The sequence below is a fragment of the Polypterus senegalus genome, chromosome 1 (genome assembly GCF_016835505.1).
Source record: "Polypterus senegalus isolate Bchr_013 chromosome 1, ASM1683550v1, whole genome shotgun sequence".
NCBI lineage: Eukaryota > Metazoa > Chordata > Cladistia > Polypteriformes > Polypteridae > Polypterus > Polypterus senegalus.
The window spans coordinates 271,665,695-271,680,048 of NC_053154.1; positions in this window are offsets into that span (position 1 = coordinate 271,665,695).

Consider the following 14,354-nt stretch of genomic DNA (forward strand, 5'->3'; position numbering starts at 1 on the left):
TTTCAGTTTTTCTTTTTTAATAAGTCTGCAACAATTTCAAAAATTATTTTTTTTTGTCTGTCAATATGGGATGCTGTGTGTATATTAATGAGGAAAAAAATAAATTTAAATGATTTTAGCAAATGGCTGCAATATAACAAAGAGTAAAAAAAATTGAAGGGGGTCTGAATACTTTCCGTACCCACTGTACATCCTTTCCATCATCATTGATAGATGCAGAATAGTTTGGCACTGAGCACCACTGCAGCATACCAGAAAGAGAAAACAAGAACAGAAGAAGTAATTAGTCACTGAAGAAAAGTATTGGTAATGTCTTATAGTTGAATATGGAGCAAAACAACTGATCCCTGGAATAAATAGTTTCAGTTACAAATTAAGACTTAAGAAACTGAACTGTAACCTTGGAAAGTTGGTCATCAAGAAGCAGTTGTATAAATTTATGTGAATGGTGCAAAGAAAGTTGAAGTGTTCAATAAGGAGTCTCATCATAGATAATAGAATGCCGCTGTTGATGTGAACATTCAGGGTGAACATACAACAAATTTGACTGTGCAGCGGGTTGTTAACTTAATATTGGGAGAGACATACTGATCATGGGCATCTGCTGGGGGAGGGTTGGGTTGGCAAAATGCCACCTCCTTCCCCAGAAAGCCAACTGATGTTTTTTTTTTTCTTCAGTATTGCTGCTTTTGCATTAATGGATTTGGACTAGATTTACCATGGCAAATCTATTAGTTATACTGCATTTTCAACTCTTCTATGCATTATTGGCTTTTACTACTTAACTGTATACCAGTTATTCCCTGTTTATAATCATCTGAAAAATACTCTGCTATATTTTCATCCAAAATCCACTATCCACATTGAAACCATCATTTTCTGAATCTGCATCCAAAAAAATAAAGATTTGAAATTGTCTGCCCATCCAGGAAAGATTTTTGAACCATTATTAAATTTAAAATGTTTACAAAGAAAGTAGACACTTGACAAGAAGAGTATATATAGATAGATAGAACTTTATTAGTTCCCAGGGGGAAATGTGGCTTTTTGCACAAGCTCCTTAAAGAACTGAATACATAAATAGACAGATAAATGTAAAGTATATACTATGGTCTGAGCACACACCAGAATGACTAAAAAGGAACAAAATTTAAAAAGAATAGAAACTTTTGACAGTGAGACATTATGCAGGTATATTGCTGTTGATATAAAGGAGCCCCATTTCAGTTTATAAATAACCATTCCTTTAAAATTACTTTGTTGATTTTGCTAAACATTATAGCCATTCATTATGTCTTTTAATATTTATTTATTTCACATTTGTCATGCATGCTCATCAGAGGGTCGCCCACCACTGAGTTCTTCCCAGGTATGTTCTACCACCCTGGGCTGAGAGGGGCCGCTGCTGTTAACTGCCTTGTCTTCTTTTTTCTCCAGAGTGCAGAGAAACTGCCCAGTGAGGGCAACTGACTCCACCCCTTCTGGTCCCACGGCCATAAAAGTGAGACTGTCCGGATAGAGCTGTCAGTTCTGGTTCAAACAACCTAAGGAGAAGAGTTCCACAGTCTACTCATAAATTCTTGCTTTGTTATTGAACTAGCCCAATTGCTATGGGGCAGCCTTTTTTTTTTGCTTATCTTTTTTGAACGTATGTTGTTTTTGTTATCCTTTCAAGTAAACAGAGACAGCTGGGTTGACATCCCAAAATTCATTATTGTATCAGCCTCTCATTCACTCAGATGACCACACAATGCATGCCCATTCCAGCATAGAAGGAAATGTAATTAATTTCTGAAAGTGAATAAAACCGTTGTGTTAACTTTTGTAATGCAACTAAGCTTACACACTATTTAGTCTATAGACAAGTACATAATTAGTGTTTTAGATACTTTAAATTAAGCAGAAACTCTTATTGGACTGTAATATAGATGTTTAAGACTGTATGGACATTTAATTAATCCAGTCAATAGCTAACATCTGAGGGCACGGCAGCACATCACTCACAGAGTTTGCCAATGGCCCACATCACAATTACAGTACGCTCAATGTTCTAACAACCCAAGGGCACTGAACTTTCTCAAAGTCAATCCAGGCAAAATGAAAGAATGTCTATAGTCTTCCGTTGCTTTTGATCACCTTTTAACATGCACTGTACATTTCAGACTACAGACTTGCTAAAGTACACTGATTTTTTCTTGATATTTCACAAGCCATTTGAATTGCTATTAACATTGCATGTAAAAGTGTGCGGAATTAAAAAGTCATTTTGCAGATTGAGAAATGTGAAAACTGACCGAGATTAAGTATGTTAGATGCATGTTCTTTCGGGTGTGCAAGCTATGTTCATGTAACTAATATTACTGAATGTAAGAATGAACTTTCAATAGCTATTAATAAGCTCAGACAAAATAACTACAGACTACATCTTCTGTGCAAGTAAAAGTGGTTTAACTTTCATATAGCAGAAAAAAGTCCAAAACTTTTTACTGAGTCAATATCACCTTCCTTTTTTGTTTGTTTTTGTATTGAAATGAATGTTGATGAATGCCATATCACATCTGTGGGAATTCGATTTTCTTTAGGTAGTGTGGTTAATAAACATTAAATATTTTTAAGGAGACTATGCCATTTTGTGGTAAAAGGATGATAGGTACCTTAGTGTTTTGGACCAAATAAAATAAAAGGGAATCCCTTGTTTAGGCTTGGCATTTTTTGGTGTATCTTACTTCCTGCGGTGGCCTGTATGACATACTGTATTGTTGTTCGTTCTACTAGAAGTGGTGATATCAGATATTTCCTAGTCTTGTGAGCAAAACGTGATTCTTGAATGAGAATTCATGTCTCGGGATGACTCATTTAAAGGTTTGTGGTAAATAGTGGCAAATTAGGCTATGCATAATAGGTTTCTTCCGAAAAACCCGCCCCAAATTCCACTAGTTTGTGAATTTTAAACATTGTGAGAGACAACATCCCATTTCTACTCATGTAATAGAAAAATAAGTAAATAACTAAGAATGACAGGGAGAGGGAAAAGGGAACTGAATAAAAGAATTTATGAGATTGGGAGCATGAACTGATATAGTGCGTTGCCGCACCACCTCAGGATCTCAATTTAGTACCCGAGTGCAGCCGTGCAACTGGTGACACTTCAGCACCACTCTAGTTTGAATGGAATGGAACACTGTCAGGTTTTTTTTTACAGTGGCTGGAGTGCCAATCATACCACCAACATCCAAGTTGTCCCTGCAAGTTGGAGGACCTACATACAGGGCTGGATGCAGGTTAACGTCATACGTAGGACAACAGCATTTATTTACATAGCACATTTTCATGCAAATGATGGAGCTCAAAGTGCTTTACAAGAAGAAGAAAGCTTATAAAAAATACAAATGTAAAAATAAAAATAAGATTAGGCAATACTAAATAACAAAAAATAAGCTATGGTCTGATGGCCGGGAGGACAGAAAAAGCAAACAAAAAAAACTTAAAGTTAAAAAGTAGAAAGACGCAAAGCTGTTTTCCTCAATTCTTCTACTATCAAGTACCGCCAATTAAAAAAGTTATAATGTGGCAGTTTCCGCGACAGTCACGTTGACGAATAAATACAATTTCTCTGTCAGAATGCGCCTGGCAGCAGACGGCTCAGCACTGGAGTCCAGAGAGTGGGGCGATGCAGGGCACACTTCTATGGGATAGATCGGCGTGTTTGTGTTTACTTCTTTTCAATATCAGCAAAATAACTCTCACACAAATAATAACAATTCGTAAAGACGATATAAAAATGGCATCCACAAACAAAGTGATTAGTTCCTATATTATAATATGTTCTGTGGTCATACGTAATTTCCGTTTCGCGTGGTCATAAGTAATTTCCATTTCAAATGCGAAAACAATTTTATATATATAGATAGCATGTTTATTCAAGTGATCATTTAGCATCGTAATGACTGCATTTCTAGAATTTTACTTAAGAAAGACAGGTTAGAATTGGGTCTAAAATTGTCAAACACAGAAGAGTCGAGATTATTTTTCTTCAGCAGGGGTTTAACTACAGCAGTCTTAAGATAGTCTGGGAAGCAAGGTTATTATAGTTAAAACTAAAATCAAAACTGAAACTGTTATTAAAAATATATTTTTGTAAACTGAAATAAAATGATTAACAAAACCGAAATAAAAAACTTAAACTAAACTATTAAAGTAGCTGGAAAGACTAACTGAAATAAAATAATAATTTACTAAAAATGTTTTTAGTTTTTGAATGAATGTTCTTGCCGTTAGTCTTTAACTTTTAACTCTAAAACAGAAAGTCATCCACCATGAGCTGCCTACATATATTCTTCCAGTGAACAGCAGCTGGTGACAGAGAACGGCTGTTCACACAGCATTTGCGTTGACAGCAAGCTGAATAAAGTGTGTGAAATAGAAAGCAATTTACTGTGCCGCCTTCCTTTGCGCTTGTTGTATATCAAGATGTAATTCAGACGCCTGAAATAAGAATGTGGTGGTCAACAAAACCTTTACCATATGGACAGAAGAATCATGAGTGAGTAACGTTTCAGTTTATTTCTCAGGTGACTGCATTTTGTTGACAATAATTCACCTGCCACTTTGCACAGGAGAAATCCTTTTTGAAAATAAAATGGCACTGATTGAGAGACTGACTAGGTTATCATACAAGATGGGCATAATGTTGCTGACCATTCACTTTTGCTTTGAAAAGTCGTTTAACAACAAAGTGATACAAAACCTTGTAAAATTCCTGAGTTGGCAATGTCTCTACTGAACTACAGGTAGATAGGTGAAGAGAGTCTGCCAGCTGGGGAAAAACTAAACATACTAATGTGCATTTGTATTTATTCTATATTTATTAATTTCTCTTTTTTTAGTTTATATTCACATCCCAGAATACCTGATATTGTGAAAATAATCCAGTAAAATATTTGTCCCCCTTTTTTCAATTTTTCTCTTCCTCTCTTAAAATAGAAATTGAAATATCATATTCTTTTTGTTCTTAACATCAGCCATATTCATACATATTGCATACCAGGGATTTTTTCCGGCCTTGCACCCAAACCTGCTGGGGTAGCTTACAGGTTTCCTGTGATCCTGCTCTGAATAAACAGCTTTAGATAATGTATATATTGTTCCTAATCTCAGAAGCCGTGTCTGTCATTTTGTGGCTGTCCTCACACCTATTACCTACAGTACTCTTGATCTGCTAATTAAGGGTTTACTGTTCATATGCATGGCCTGTTCAAGTCTTACTACCCCTAACCTTGACACAACATGCTTGTTTTTCTTTGTTTCCCTCAATACAGCTAGGTGGGGTCTTCACACTGATTCAATTCTAAGAGCCCTGTTCTTCCTAAGCCCCGGTGATTTTCATGATCACACCTGTCAGAACACAGTAGAATATATTTTCTGATTTTTTACATCTTGTCAGGCCTGCAGGTGGCAAAATTCTGTCTATAAACTGAATGTGCCTGAGATGGAATCAGTAGAAAACAGCAAAGCCTAGTATGGAAGATTTTTGAATAAACTATTGAAGGCATTCATTAGACTTTTGTCACTGTCCTGCTCCACTGACAGACTGAGGAGATCGTTCCTCCCCCACACTATGCGACTCTTCAGTTCCACCCGGGGGAGTAAATGCTAACATTACTCAGTTACTGTCTGCTTTTTTTATTTTTATTTTTTTCATTTTTATTACTATTTAATTTAATATTGTTTCTTTGTATCCGTATACTGCTGCTGGATTATGTGAATTTCCCCTTGGGATTAATAAAGTATCTATCTATCTATCTATCTATCTATCTATCTATCTATCTATCTATCTATCTATCTATCTATCTATCTATCTATCTATCTATCTATCTATCTATCTATCTATCTATCTATCTATCTATCTATCTATCTATCTATCATTATAAGCACATTGTCTTGGAGTGGGATATGTTGTGTGCTGTAGACATTAAGAGTAAAAAACCCTCACACCTTAAAATACACCTACATTTCATTAGAAATTGTTCATATTCAGCATCTGGTTTTGATTATGCTTGTTTTTATGAGGCAAAAACAAAACCAGGTAGTACTGTAGTAAGCTTCCACTAACATTAAACTCATAATCAAATCCGTTAAGTGTACAGTTCTCTCCGATTGTGATACTAGACTAAACTCCATAGTAGTTCCAAGCCATAATTACTAAAAATAAAATGGAAACTAATAAATATAAAAATAAAATAGGAATGTCTTTGTGAAATAAAAACTAAATTAATACTAAAACTACACAATGAAGGAAAACTAAATCTAAAATGAATTTCCAAGTAAGCTCAGAAAAAATATAGAAATAAAAACTAATATAAAAAGGCAAAGCTATTATAACCTTGCTGGGAAGACCACCATATCTAATGATGAATTTACTATGTCAAACACACTGTCAATTAGCACACCAGATATTTCTTTAAAAAAGCTTGTTGGTATTGGGTCAAGGACGCAGGTGAAGGGTTTCAGTTGAGAAATGATTCCACATAGATTGGGTAAATGCCTCCTGGTGAAAAATTTAATTCACTTAAATGGAATACTGGGATTTAATAGGATCAGCTTTAGGGGGGATGTACTATATTATTTCTAATTTCAGTAATTTTGTGATTACAAAATATAGCGGTAGCCTCACAAGTTTCACTGGAAGTTTTTTGGAGGCATTCCATTGAGTGACCTGGGTTTAGCAAACGGTCAATATCAGAGAATAAAACTCTTGGATTACCAGCATTATTATTGATAATTTTAGAGATGTAGCACGTACCGCCTCTCAAGATGGACTATGTTGTTGTATTCTGTTATTTTAGCCTTCAATATTTCATAGTGAACTATCAATTTTGTTTTTCTTCATTTATACTCAGCCCCCTGGCAATGTTTTCTTTAAATAAGACACTCTTTGGGTCTTCCATAGTGCTGGAGGATTTTTGAACTATCTTTTCAGGAGCGACTATGTCAATGACATCTCTCACTTTAGCATTAAAATTTCCCACCTTACTATTTACATCATTATCACTATTGTAGTAAACACTACAAACGGACTGGTTGCTCATAATGTTAGCAAACTTGAGGCTGCAGATGAATCAAAGAAGCGTTTTTTAGCAAAACGCTTCTCATTAATTGTTGTTATCAGTTTTTCTACTTTAAATAATATGAGAAAATGGTCTAATAAACCGATATCCACGATTTGCCTCACATCAATGTTTAATCCTTTAGTAATCATTAAATCCAGCATGTGCCCCCCCCCCATGTATGGGCTGACTAACGTGCTGGCTCAGATCAGAAGAGTGCATGAGGTTCATGAATTCTTTTGCTTTTGGGTCACACTGATTATTGATATGAATATTAAAGTCACCAACAGTTAGGAAAATTTCATAGTTATTATAACTGCCACCAAATCTGAGAATTCCTCAAAGAAAGGCGCATTATATTTAAGAGGTCTACACACGGACAAGGCTAGTGACTGACAAACTCCTTGAATAACAATGGCAAGATACTCAAAAGACGCAAACTTACCAAAGTCGACATCTTTACACTTTAACCAACTCAAATAAATATTCGCTAAGCTACCGCCATTCTTGCCTTGGTAAACCGCATGAGTAAAGCTGCAATTCAGAGGTTCAGATTCAATTAAACAGCCGCACCATCAGAGGTGAACCATGTTTCACTTAATGTAAGGAAGTCGATTTTCCTTTCATTAATAAGATTGTTGATGTAAAATGTCTTGTTGGTTAATGCTCTGACATTTAATAAGGCCATATTTAAGGTCTCTGAAGAGCAGTGCTAAATAGGCGGAGTGTTACGTCTGTTTGAAATGGTAAATTAAGTTATTCGTGTTAATGCCGCTTTGTGCGGATTTTTTATTTAATAAATAGTGTGTTGTTATAGTTTTAATACAGAGGTGACAAAGCAATTGCAGGTTAAAGTACTTGCTCAAGGACCCCACGGAGTGGAATCACTTCTGCCATGTACAGAATTTGAACCAGCAACCTTCCATTTGCCACTGCAGATCCCTGTCTCAGAGCTGCCCCCCACAAAAAGACTTTACAGACACTTACAGAAAACTGGGCCGGTTCTAGACAGGCATATTTAAGGGGGCAGACAGAAATGTGAAGGGGGCACATGGTGGCGACGGAGGTGGGAAAGGGGTGGGGGTGCTCCCGATAACTGTTTTTGTCATGTCATTGGATTGCACTTTGTCAGGCCTCTACCCTAAGACCTGTCCAACTTGGGTGTCTCACCTGAAGGCTAAGCTTCTGCTGGTGTAGCTCTTAGGGTCACTGAGGCACGCAAACCTCCTGACTACGATAAGGTGGCAATTCCTCAAGAGGAAAACTGAAAAATAAAACAACAAAAAATAAAATAAAATATTCCTCATCAGATTATAACAACTAAAAACATGACATTTACCTTAATTGGATGGCCTATATCAAATATATTCAAACCCAACAATAACACTTCTCACTATTGCCAATATTAACAAAACTAAAAAGGGTAGGCCAAGTTATAAAAAAAATATAAAAAGTCTTTAAAAATAGAATAAAAAAATAAATAAATAATGAATAAAATAAAATATCCATCCAGATCTTTACAACCAACAATATAAATTTTATCTGAATTGGATGGCCTAATTCTCAAATAAATTTGCAAAATAAAGTAAGAGTAAAATAAGACCTCTCAATATATCCAATATTTACAAAACTAAAAAGGGTTGGCATAGTAATTAAAAAAAAAAAAAACTCACCATGTCTTTTCCTACAATTCTCAAACTAATTTGTAGAACACAACAGATTTAGAACTGAACATTTGAACTGTTTTCTTCTTTTTTTGTCTTGTTTGTTTTGCATCATCTGAATTCTCTGTTTGTAACTAAACAGCTCCACTCTCCTTTCTCCTCAATCCACTCTACAACAACAGTCTCCTTTTTCCCTTTGCAAAAACTCTTCCAAATTCATCATATCCAAGTTATTTGTTATGGACTTCTCATGGGCCAAGATCACCAAATTCCTCTTTCTTTTATGTAACATGGTGTGACTATAGGGGGTTAGGACCCGTGACAAAGTGGAGAAGGAACTCTCACACGATGCTGAAGACACACCAATTACCAGGGCTGTTACACACAATTTATGCAACTCAGGAAAGGCTTCCTTGTACTCCTGCAGGAGTTTACACACAGTGGACAGGTCTGTTTCCTTTGAACATTTTTGAGCAGCATCTGTTTTGCCACAAGAACTTCATTTTCAGACTTACAACATCTGCTACAGTGCCAGCCATCACAGCCAGAGGGTGCAACAGGGTGGGATCTAGAAATGCGCTAGATTTGGGTGCAAGACTAGATATGGCTCTCATCAGGTCAATATTCTTGTGTGAAAATCTAGTTTCCATTTCTGAAATGGCCCTGTCAAGGATGTTGAGCAGGGATCTTTTCAGAGACTGATGGGGGAAATGGTAGGGTCACCAGAGTCTGTATGGCCCAAAGTTGAGAGCACAACACTTTGACCCAGGTGTTTGCTCATTGTTCTCCTTCTCTTTGTTGGATGTGACTCATCCTCAGCAGGAGATGACACTCCCCAACAGTCATCCTCACGGATGTTTTTTAAGGAGTCCAGTGCTGCACTAACAACCTCAGAAGCACTGCACAGATCAACTGACTGAGACTGTAGAATAGCATTTGCTGGTTTCAAGACACCAAGCACCCGCACTGGGAACTTTCCAATCTCAAAGAAGTGATGCCTCTTAATTTGGCATAGCAGGCCTGAAATCCTCGGTGCACAGGTCAACTGCAGCATCATCATCCTCTGTCATCTCAGATAGGATACTAAGGATTTGTTCTTGATTGTCCACAGTGCACCTTGTCACCTCATAGTGGCTTGTCCATCTGATCTCAAGCAGCCTTTTTAGACAAGGTGCATCATGTTTATTGAGCACATAGTGGTGGTGAAAAAAGTTGTAGAGTGAACTAGATAGGCTAAAAATCTTTTGCACACGGCTCATTCTGCATGGCATGCACAGCCACTAAGTGCAGTTGGTGGTTGTAGCAGTGGATGTATAGGACATATCTGTCAAGCTTCTTTTGGAGCAGAGCTTGTACCCCACCTCTAACCCCATCATAACACTGGCTAAGTATACTGTCAGCACTGTAGCCAGCATCAGAAAGGTGTAACAGCATCTCAGAGGTGATGTACTCTGCATCAAGTTGTTGCAAGTCAAGCAACCCAATAAGATGCTCCTCTGGCATGGAATTTCTGACAAACCGTATTATCACAGACACATTTTCCACATTGCACCTATCCCTGGTCCCATCACTTTTGAGGCAAAACCCTACAGAATCAGCACTTTCATATTTTTCCTGACCTCTCCAAGCACCATGTCAGCCAGTGTTTGGATAATTTCATTTTGGATATCCTTAGATGTGTATTTTGCATTTTTTGGGATACCCTTAGCAATGCTTGCTAGCTTCTCATCCTTCTCTAAGGTATATTCCATCAGTTTTAGAAAAATACCTGAAGCAATGTCATCATCATTACCCGCTGCATCATGTCTCAAGGTTTCTGTCGTCCCAAGCAGCACTACCGATACTCTTGACATAGTAATGGTTTTTTTTAAGTTGTGTTTTACCAGCCAACATTGAATCCACAGTCCCCCCTGTGGCCTCTCTGCTTTTATGCTCAGTCCAGAAGGTTGAAGCATGCACATGGTTGTGGCTGGACACATGCCTCTGTAGCCCCTTGTCTCGATCAAGTGCTGCTTTCCAGTTGTTAAAACCAGTTAAGGTAAAAACTACATCCCTCTCATTAACAGTGCTGCCATATTTCCGACAGGGGAAACAGAAGCATGAGTCCTGCACAACAGAGTACTCCAGCCATGGTCGTGTGTGGTACCAGGCAGGATTGAATGATCTTAATGTTGTACCACCAAATACACGTTTGGGGTAACTACCCAGTATTGGCTGGGATGGTGTATTGCCATTTAAGTCACTGGGTAGCTGAGCGGGTTGCTTTGGGGCAGCAATTGTTGGCAGAGGTACAGGAGAACCTGTGCCTGTTGATGCCACAGGAGTAGACATGCCAGCTGATGTCTCTGATGTACCAGCAGCAGCATCACTGCTACTGCTATTGGTACTGGCAGGGGCAGCGCCACACTTTTTAAAAGCTTGGAAAAAAGGATGCATCTCACAGCATTAACTTTCCCTTTGTGAGCTGCTGGAAGCTGGGTGGAAAGTGAATAATCTTTACTAAAATCGCTGGGATTACATCAGTATATGAAACGAGAAAACTGTTGAGTGCAGAGTTGAAGCTGAGGCAGGGCTTTGTGTTGAGTCTGACAGACAGACACAGGTCCTCAAGTCAGCTCTATGCAGCAGACACAGTGGTGCTTGAGGAAAAGAGAAAGAAACACTTCTCTACCAGACTGAAACTATGAGAACAATGGACTAATCCCCCATTAACTGTACAAATATAGATGTATTTTTTAGTTGTTGTTAATTATATCACGAGTCGCTATGATGTTGACGACAGAGATTTGCTGCTTCCTCAAAGCCTCCCGCTGTTGCGCAACTCATTTTGCTCTGCCCCGCCTACTTAGAAACCTGACACCGGGTCATTTGCATACTAACAGTGATTGGATGTTTAGCTGGGGGGAGGGTGAGTGGGGGATCTCTACGGAGTACTGTGTGAGCTGCGGACAAACAGTGCACAAAGGGAAAGAGCGAACAACAGGTGAAACCTATCATCTCATTTGTGCCTTTTCCAGTGGATTTTTCAGCTACTGTAGTAAATCTTGTCCATATTCAGTTTGTGGGCAATCTATTGTTTTCTTTCTCAACTTCTAAAAGTTTGATTTAATGGCGCAGGACGTTTGTTTAAGGGGGCATTGCCCCCTCTTGCCCCAGCATACAGCCGGCCCCGACAGAAAATAGTCAGGTAAAATTGTTATTATTTAGGGACTCAGTAGCAAAAGGAAGTTGAATTTAATGGTTAATTAGTATATTGTAAAAAGCAACAGAGTAGACAAACACACATGCACACACCCACACATATTGACCATTGTAGATACTTGGCACCACGCATTTGAGAGGTGCTGCTGTTCGCTTTGACTATTGCATCACTATATGGCATAACAGCATCACTATATGGCATAACCGTATCACTATATGGCATCACTATACAGTATGGTATAACAGCAGCATACAGTATTTGGTGTTTCCAGTTAAACAGTATAAAGTCATCCAAGATACTTGACAAGACAGCACCTCACAGCCTACAAAACTGAAACAATGTCAATCACTTTAGGAACAAAACTTTTTTTTTTTTGGAAAATGATGGAAAAATGCTTGAAAAACGCTTGATTTTTTTAAACGCTTGCAAAAATCTGTTAAAAATCTCGAGAAGTGCAAAACAAAAGCTGGACATTTGCAAAGCTTAAGTGTGAATGGCCCCTTAAGTTTGCCTTACATCATAGCCTTCCTCTTCTTTTAATAGTCCTGACCCATAAACGTCAAGACGTTTAGCAACAGCCAATACTGTCATCCCCATCTACAGGGATTTTCAAACCATTTTTAGCGCTGGGTGGATGTACTTATGATTTGAACGACTGCCTCCCCAACTGCTGACGGTCCTGTTTTCGTGCAGGTTGTTTTTTGATTACATTTTGTTTGGGCAGGATTAATGTGTGGTCTTAAATCAAAATTCAGTTAACCAGAAGCAGTCTCCAAGCACAATGCAATACGTTTGTTTTACTTTTGAGTTGTGACACGCGATCAGTGAAAATTAAATAAACTGGAATACACTTTCGTATCACATTTTTAACTAACAAGAAAATTGCATGATGCAGTGAAAAGCAATCGATCATATGTCTTTAATTATAACACAATAAACCCGAGCCACGATTAAATGCAGCCCAGGTGTGTGCATTATAGTGCAATATAGTTAACATGTTGGATTGCACTTCATTTTGGCATAATCTTTCATAGTCTTGCTGTGTCCCCATAACCTTGGTTATGTGATATCATCAGTGTGACGTCCAACCAGTATTCATTGAGCGGAACTATGAAACTGAGCGTCAAACAAACTTGACCTCGCTAACTGTGAGCAGGTCAGCAGGCTGTACTCTGTAGTGTATGCTGAAAATAACTCATTTTTAATTCTATGAGTTACACGTTTAACGTGACAGTAATTAGAGTATAATTCGGCATTTTAAAGAATGATCAGTTATTGTTTTGAAGTGTTTATAATTATTTTATATCAATGTTGAAAATGTGTTAATGGAAGGTTTTTTGGCCTTTCTGCACCAATAGACTATAGCTGCTTCCTCGTGCTTTTTGTTAATAAGAAATATTTGAACAGAACCCGTCAGTTTGTGTTCTTGTGATGTGTTTTATAACATTTCATTAATGTTTACTTTCTTGCATTAACACACACTCTTTTTTCCGCTGACATTTTACGTTTTTGCTTCATTTTGCTAAATGATCCAAAAGTACATTATGTACAGTATGCTGTTGAACCGAGCACCGAGTTACCTGGTGAGCTGTGGTATTCATTAAGTGTAACTGGGTGGAGGAAATGTTCTCGTGTTTTGTTTGTTAGCATTTCACACGATGTGTAATAAATGTCAACAGACAACGGAGCTGAATGTCCGTGCCTTATTGTTTATTTGTGGAAGTTCACGAATTGCTTTGCGAAGCTTCAGACGGTAATCGGAGTCAAAGGAGAGTGCAGAGGCACAGCGTGGCCACCGCTTGCACATGTATATTGTGATAGTGTCTCTGTTCATCCTCTTAGTCTCAAGACTTTACCGTTATATTGCAATGAATAATCGCCAACTGAAATGCTTACTGTGAAAATTGCCTTTTAAAATCAAAAACGTAGATGTTATCTAAGTAGCCAACTTCAGCCCCATATGTTATTTGGGGATATTTTCTAATACGGATTTTTAATATCAATCAAACATACTGTTTACTTTCCTCTTGTATTAGTTCATTTGGTCTCAATTTGCCGTTCACAAAAAATGACGCATCCTAATGATACCGGCGATCAACAGTTGTAATTGTTTACTATTGCTTGAATTTACCAAAACATTACTACTGCTTATCCAGCAGATGGCACAGTCCATCCACTGGCTGACAAAATTCAATGCCGAGAGTTCCACTAGTACATACCTATCAGATATTTCCTTCAATAACATTTTAGTGCATTTGTTCGGAAACTCACATCTTAAGAAAAACATTATTCACATTCTGGCCCAGAAGCAAAACCTTATGTAACCATCTGTGTTCCTAGGCTTTCAGTTAAATTTGCCATCACTATCCAGCAATTTTCAAG